Source organism: Ixodes scapularis, unplaced genomic scaffold (genome assembly GCF_016920785.2).
Source record: "Ixodes scapularis isolate PalLabHiFi unplaced genomic scaffold, ASM1692078v2 PGA_scaffold8__174_contigs__length_109621045, whole genome shotgun sequence".
In the NCBI taxonomy this organism is placed as follows: Eukaryota; Metazoa; Arthropoda; class Arachnida; order Ixodida; family Ixodidae; genus Ixodes; species Ixodes scapularis.
The window spans coordinates 59,066,474-59,073,697 of record NW_024609883.1 but is presented as its reverse complement, the minus strand read 5'-3'; positions in this window follow the sequence as shown (position 1 = coordinate 59,073,697).

Here is a 7,224-nt window from a genome sequence, read left to right as displayed (position 1 = left end):
CAAGGACAACAAAGAAGGCACACGTACAACAGGACTGGCGCTTACTTCCAACTAAGTTTATTTCATCATCAACCAAGCATATACCATCGCCAACGAGCATAAAAACCCCAAAACACAATAAAATTATACTTTAAGATTATATGCCTACCACGCGCCGTTCTTTAGATAAAACCATCAAGAAAAAATATTTCTTTGTCAATGAGACGCACCGACGGCATGCTGACGCACTTGACTCCCGCTTTTTTGATAACAAACGCCTCTATAATTTGCCTCTCTGTCTTGTCCTTTGCTTTCTTTAGGAACTTCGTGATATTCAAAAGTGGTTTACACCCACGGTGTGTCTCATTGACAAAGAAATATTTTTCTTGATGGTTTTATCTAAAGAACGGCGCGTGGTAAACATATAATCTTAAAGTATACTTTTTTTTGTGTGTTTTGGGGTTTTTATGCTTGCTGGCGATGGTATATATTGCTTGGTTGATGATGAAATTAACTTAGATGGAAGTAAGCGCCAGTCCTGTTGTACGTGTGCCTTCTTTGTTGTCCTTGTCAAGTTTGCGCTATTTTAATCATGTCTTAAAGGGGTACGCCGGCCGTGTTTGAGCTACCTAAACAAATTGCATTTTCCGACTACCCGGACTTCAGTTGTCACGGTTTGCTATTTATTTTTTTTTTTCGAAATTCAAAATAGCAATTGAGAAAACCGTAAATGAAGATGATGCCGAAACCAGCATTCAAATTTTCGCGCGCTCTTCAGTGGTGTGACGTCACATATGGTACAGACTCTCAGGTCGTGCATGTAGTCTTATACAGACCATGTCAAGTGTTTTTTTGCGTTCTTCTCAGTGAATCAGTTACCAAACATTCTTTTCCCACCATCAAACATCGTGTAATCAGTTGGGAACATGGCTTACTGCCCACTTTATACCATTTCTGTCGGCACACTTCAATGTTGCCAGTAGGGGCTCGCGGTTTAAAAAACACGATGAAAACGAAATTCAAAAATTCAATAACTCCGCGAACTTTTTTTTTTTTTTCTTTTCCCAGAATACTTGGGGAACTCGTAGAGCCATGTCCATCGGTGTGTTGAGCCAATTTCAGTGAGGCAAATCAGCGACCATAAAAAAATCGACGGAGTACCCTTAAGAACAATAAACATCATCATATCTCGCTACTAATACAAGCTTCGTGTGTATTTGTCGTCACCGGATCCGATAGCACGGCGTCATGGTGAACCACAGTGTATTCACTAGCGTCACTGAATGCTGTGAAAGAGTTCAGCATTCCCATTTTTTAATGCTTCGTCGACAACAGTCTCACACTAGCCGACTACGTGTTCATTTTCTGCGGCATTATTGACCGACAGAAGTCACGTGACACGTGTGCCGTCACTACTGTTGCTAACCAGCTTCTGCTGCAACAATCCGAGTCGCTTCTCACTCAGTGCCGTGACGCACGTATTTTCATGGAATCGCATCCTAACATTCCGTATTTCGCAACTCTCATATGCCTGCCTGTTATGCCTTCGGGTCCAGAAGCAGGTCAGAGAACTAAGAAAGACTCTTCCACTTCCCGTCAGGCACAGGCTCCCCACTGAAGCGGAGGAGTGTTTCGCTTTGCATTATGAAACGACATAATTCCCCACGCACTCAAGGAAGCAATTTTTGTGAGTTGAAGGTAAACATGTTTGAGAGAATTCTCTCTGGTTGGGTAAATAATAAAGAGATAAGATAATCCGCCATCCAAAAATTGAAATAGTAGCGACCCTACGTTTCGAAACCGTTCGTTTCTTCTTCAGGGGGATGAATGAAGGACAGCAGCTTCTTCTTCTTCTAGATGTTGAGCGACTTCTTTTTCTTTTTCATTGGTCTTAGTAGGCTGGTCGTGCCGTGCGCAGTCTGTTATAACATCTTGGAGGCCGGTAATATAACAGACTGCGCACGGCACGACCAGCCTACTAAGACCAATGAAAAAGAAAAAGAAGTCACTCAACATCTAGAAGAAGAAGAAGCTGCTGTCCTTCATTCATCCCCCTGAAGAAGAAACGAACGGTTTCGAAACGTAGGGTCGCTACTATTTCAATTTTTGGATGGCGGAATATCTTATCTCTTAATTTTTGTGAGGTATTGATTGTCGCATCGCAACCGATCAGGCTGTTTTGACTGAGCTTGTCTGGCTCGAACGATGCTTGAAAGAGCGGCCGCCTCTGTATAAGAATGATATTGCAGTGTTTTTTTATTCAACTTGCCTGGCTTCGTATTAAGGGTCAAAAGCCACGTAAGCTTTGCATCCGAAATTCGTAACACAAATTTCCAGGTGATTCATAACACAATTTTAGCAGACAGTGTTGTGTGAATTGGGGGGATCGGTTGCCGAGTGGAGTAGCGCACACCAGCTCGGAGCACGTGGAGCGAAAGCTCGCGCTGCAGAACCCGGGATCCTGGGTTCAATCTCCCCACCCTTGCCCGTTTCGATCTGGATGAGCATCGTACCGGCGTGCGGTCGTGCATCACTACTGCGTGATGCACTTTAACGACGCTATTAGCGGCGAGATGTTCTAGTGGCGCCCTCCTATGGTTACCTTTCGTGACGTCATTACTTTGCGAACAGCAAGTTCGATGGTGTTTGTAATGAGCATGGTAGAACCTTAAAATTATTGCGATCTTTAAGGAACACTACCAACACCGTTGAAATTGAAGTTCTTCCAATCCTGTTATTTTCGTCGATGAGAAATCCTTTGCTGACGTCATAGTCAGCATTCGACCAATCGCGGAAGGCCGACCACAGCGACGCTTTCGATCGTTCACGTCGCCAATAGGCAAGCGGTTGTACTGCACTGGCCAAATATCTTATCTACTGCTGGGACGCTCGTCGCCCGTTGAGGCAGACCAAGTTCTAGGTTGTCTAAAGATACACACAACCCAATTATTTTCTTCTTGTGTGAATGGACACTTAAATCCAATTCACACGACCGTAAAGGTACCTTTAGCTAAGGGGCCTTTATTCTCTGAGGCCAATCAATTCACGATCTTCCGCGCGTGGCGTGTGCTCGCGACCCAAGAGTACGAGCCGATTCGCCGTTAGCAAAGGGACTTATGTTACAGGTACCTTTATGTTTACCGTGTGAATGGGGTCGATGGTCAATTTAGTTTTGTTTTATTCTTATTACATTGGAAATTTCCTTATTTGTGGTATAAAAAAAAGTAACGAAACCTTAACAGTACGGTCTTAGGTAGGCTGTGTCACTTGATGCCCCGAGTGAATGAGATGCATCGTGCTGCTAAGGTAAAATTAATGACAACACAATCGTCTTTGGTGTTTGCGGCTTAGAGAGTCACCGATTTGATATCAAGCAATTCTCGTAACTCACCATCAGTTCCATTTTTCTGAATTGACCATTCACAGAGATAGCTTCGACAGTCAACTGCCTTGATACTCGTCATGGGCAAGTCATTGCTGAACTTCGCTGCAAGCTACCTCGGGTCAGCAAATCAATTGTCAAGATATCACAAGGGCTTGAGACTATGTTTCAATTTATGCTGTTCCTTTTCGGTCCTGAAGATTTTGTATGCGGTTCTAAATAAATCGACGAAGGGCTGCGGCGTTTATACACCTTTCCACCGTTTCCAAAAAATCCCAGTCCACACGTGCTAAATCACATTCTAGTCAGCGCTCGCGCGCAATAACGGCCAGGCAGAAAGTGCGCGTGCATAGCACACGAACACTACAATCAAGGTGCTCTAATATGCTTTTATAGAAATGTGTATACGACAACTGCTTAAATGCTCAAAAAGCTCATCGCCGTTGTGGTCGCCATGTTTGTGCGTCTGGTATCACCGGCTAACCAATCGGGCACAAAAAAAAAAGGGCAGAGTCAAGGCGCACTGTATACGTGATTGGGTTAGCCGGTGATACCAAGCGCACGAGAACGACGAGCACATGACGATGCACTTTTGGTGCTGTTTCATTGGTTCCATCGTGGTGTGGGATTGGCTACGGTCGTAGTTAGGGGTGAAACGGGCTTTAATAGTGGCCCAGATTTGAAGCGCGCTAAAAATGTCACTTAGCGATCGTACAAACTAAGGCTATTTAATGTGTTTTTAGATACCTAATAATCTGATATTGAATGAACAAGATTAACTATGATTTATAAACGGAATCGGAAGAGAGCAGCGTATAAAATCATGCAGGCACTCATTTGCAGCTCAAAAGACGCAGGAAAAAAATGATTCGGCTTCTTGCGGAGAGGCACAGATTTCGTCGCTTATGTGCTGTATAAATGTATTTGTATGCACACCTAAGATTATTTTTCTCATATATTTTATCAAAACATATCCTTTTCAAATCACCCAAAAATCTTTGCAATTTATTATTTTTTTAATTAATTTACGCAAAAGCGCTTCGTAAGTAATACAAAGGTCGTGCCCTTTTTTTCTTTTTTTTAGAGGAAACTGGAAGAGACAATGACGGATCTCAGCGATAGTTTAGACGCAACACCACGCCACGAGAAAATAGCTTTCCTGAAACGCAAGCAAGAAAAGTAAAACAAAAACAAAAATAATTCCACCGCGAGCAAACAAAATAAACAAGCGAGCGAGCGAACAAACAAACAAACACCGAACGTTCAGGGTAGCAAACTCGCTCACCACGCGACGAGTGAAAAAAACGTTGACGCCGGGAAGAGGCGCTGTTTTCTGGACTTATCCAAACAACTGCTTTACATTTCGATAAGCGCTAACGAGGAAAAAAGTTCCGCGTCCCATTTGCTCTTGGCTCTGACCGAAAGCCGGAGCTTGTAGTATTTCCACACCAATCACTTACCAGAAACACGTCACGTGCATTCACTTTTGCCCCGGAAAACCGGAGTCACGTGGCATTGTTGGAGACTGAGAATTGGAGAAGGCGTACCCGGTTGCTTCGGGTCTGGGGCTCCCAGTCGGAGTAGGGAGGGTTGAACGGGGTAGGACGGCGCCGGCAACTGCGACGCGGGCCAAACGGGGAATGTCAAAGTAAACACAAGCCTGTTGCCGCCATTGTTTGCAGCCGGCGCTTGCTGGGGATACCGATAAGGCGCTTGAGAGCAGGAACCACGGATGGCCGCCTTCAAATTCGAGCGCAATCTTTATTTTTTATTATTATTTTACGAGAGAAGGGGCAGGGGTTGCGAAAGCCGGGGTAGACAACGTTGGCCTATCTTTTTGAAGCGGCCTTGGTCCAGTAAGTGTATGTGAGCGCCACGTTTTTGGTGTGTGCGAAGGCAGTGTTTAGTGGGGCTTCAAATGTCGACGAAAATACGGTCATCTTTTAACGCTACTGGCGCGCGCGCCCCCTCCCTTCAACATGTTACATCGGCTGCGTTGTTCTGATTTTTTTTTCTCTTTCTTTTTTGATCGTTCTTTTTGTATATGATTCTCCCAGTTTTAGTACCGGACGTATTCCTTTGACAAGATGATGTGGTTTCCTATTTTTCGATATATTTCTACGCGATTACGTAGGTTTGGGGCTGACACTGAAGAGGAATTTCGCTCGGCTGAGATTCGAATTTCGGTCCTCTTGTTACGGAAACAAAGTTGTGTTTCATGATATAAAAATGATCTTACGGTTCAGTCCCATTCAGTAACTGGGAAGCTGAAGCGAATATATATATAAGTTACAAGCCAATAAAATGAGGTCAGACCTATTTGTATGCAGGGTGAGCATTGACACCGGTTGCGAAAGCACTATAGATGACCTCACAAGCCTGAAATCACATTTTATTTTATTTTTACCACGAGTAGTACAAGGCTTTCCCACGTCAACTATGATAACGTTATTGTTACAGCAATTAAGAGAGCGAACATAAATTTAAAAGCAAAGTGAAAGCTGAACGAGGGAGCAGTTCGGTTCAACAATCCAAAGGGCCACAATTTGTTTGCAAAGAAGCTGCTGGAACTGCCTCATTCCCGGCTTATTTATGTATCATCTGACAACCTCGAGTAGAAGCAACGACCATCGCATCGTTAAACGTTAAACGCGAAACGCAAACAAATTTCACTAGCAAGAGTGTCTTTGTTCGACATACGCTCGGTGGGTCTCCCGACTCATTCCGTGTTCCAAGGAGCCGTTCGAATCCAACATTGCCTTTCAAAGCAAAGTAGGCGCACGAATGCGCACTTAAGGCCGGTTCCCACATGCAGCGAAGCGCGCTGATGTACCGCTTCTCACGTGCCGTCAGCTGCTTATCGTCTGTCATGAGCAACAGTTTTGACGGTGCGATACAAAAATGGGGAGCGCTCCCGTCAGCAACACGGTTAGCGCGAGGTCAACGCTATGATTGTAGCGCTCTGCTGCATGTGTGAACAGGCCTTAAACGAAACTACATCCCCGTCTTGTTTGCACGTGCGCTCCGCAATGAATCTCTGCAGGTACTCATCTCGCAATTACCCGTAGGGACGGCCTTCCGTGTACCGTCGGTCGTCGGCGGAACGGTGCAAAACGCCGCCACTTGCCCCCGCACGCCCGCAACAAACGCTCGAGCGGATCGGATGGCCCCTACGACTCGACGTGCATCGTCTCGCCTGGGCAACGATGGAACGTCGAGAGCCCCCCCTCCTTCCCTCCTCCCTCCCATCTTTTCAGCTTCCACAGCAGGTCCTCAATCTCCGTTATAGCGCTTACTTCCTGCTCGCCTCCCAGCACCCGCGGGGAGCGATAGACGCGGCTTTAGTTCAAGTACAAGGGCAGCCCGTGCTTCACGGCCGGCTGACTCCGTTTACCCAAAACGGGCTCGCGCGACCGTGGTCTCGCAATCCGCCGAAAACACGGCGAAATCAGAGGTAGCTCTTCTTCCATGCCCCTCGCCTGCTCTCCCTTTCCTACATTCGCCGTACACACTCTCCACCTTTTCAAGGAGGAAACCGCTCGATATCGGAAGCAAAAGGAGGCTTTGGCGTCGGTTGGTCATGGATGCAGCTCCGCAAAGGTAAGAAGAAAAGAAAAAAAAAGCGTAAGGATCTAAAGATTAAGCAAAGGTAACAAAGACGCTGACCGGTTCACTGGTGGGTACCCCGCGGGATCCAGAGATCCTGTTGCCAGCCCTCCGGATTCCAGGATGAAGCAAAAAGCATAACGGCAAAACCAGTTCGCCCAAAAAGAGTGAAGAAAAGAGAAAAGTAGACAGTCACGGCTGCCCTTCCCTCCTGCCGGCCGCTGGTCCGTTACCGACAAACGGCGCGATTCCCTGGC